Source organism: Egretta garzetta, unplaced genomic scaffold, assembly GCF_000687185.1.
Source record: "Egretta garzetta isolate BGI_Z169 unplaced genomic scaffold, ASM68718v1 scaffold4, whole genome shotgun sequence".
In the NCBI taxonomy this organism is placed as follows: Eukaryota; Metazoa; Chordata; class Aves; order Pelecaniformes; family Ardeidae; genus Egretta; species Egretta garzetta.
The window spans coordinates 2,694,899-2,695,805 of record NW_009259329.1 but is presented as its reverse complement, the minus strand read 5'-3'; positions in this window follow the sequence as shown (position 1 = coordinate 2,695,805).

The window sequence follows — 907 nt, the reverse complement described above, 5'->3', positions numbered from 1 at the left end:
CCCGCCGGGGCCTTCCCCGGGGGACCCCCCAGAGCCCCCCGCCGTCATCGCCCAGCACTCGCCACGGGCAGAGCTTGGCTTGGGAAGGGGTGGGGGACGCCAGCCTCCTGCCCATCAACCCCATCACCAGACGTGGCCTCTGCAGCCACATCCCACTGTCAGTCCAGCGGAGGAGGGACTGACGGACACCCCAGCACGGGCCCGGGGCTCCCCCCCAGGGGGAGGGCAACGTGTTTGGGGCAGCCATCCTGCACGGCTGCGTGGCACGCGAGGGCAGATCGCAACCCTCCCACCGAGGGCCCGGCACGGCCGCCCCGAGTCGGGGGAGAAGCCACCCACAGAGCCACTGGAGGGCCCGATCCTGCACAGGTCCCGTGGACGCCGGCGGTCCCGACCTCGCAGCACCGGCCCTCACCAGGAGAAGGTTTCTGCTACGAGCCATGGTGGTGACAGCCGCTGGGGACGAGGCTGAGCCACACTGGGCTGGGGTGCCCCGGCCCTGCCAGCCTGGTGGCCCGCTGGGGCCAGAAGCTTCGGCCAGCGAAGGGCAGAGCCGCCGCAGGGCACGTCCCCCCACGGAGCCTCCGTCCGTGCCCCCCAGCCCGTGGCAGAGGAGAAGCCTGATTGCTTACATAGCCCAGGCTTGCAGCTAGTAGAAAAACAAAACATGTTTTTCACATTAAAATTTCCCTTGAAAAACAATGGTTTAAATCAAGCATAAGAAAAGCTAAGAATCCAAAAAGAAAAAAAAGGGAAATTTTTGGTGGAGCCTGACAGCAGTCCCCCGGGACCCAGAACTTGCCCCGAGCCTCTGCGCCGTCGCTGCTTGCGGAGGCAGGTGGGCTCCCCGCTGGACGGACAGCGGGACAGCCCGGGCTATGAGATACGGGCACTGCGCCACCGCCCT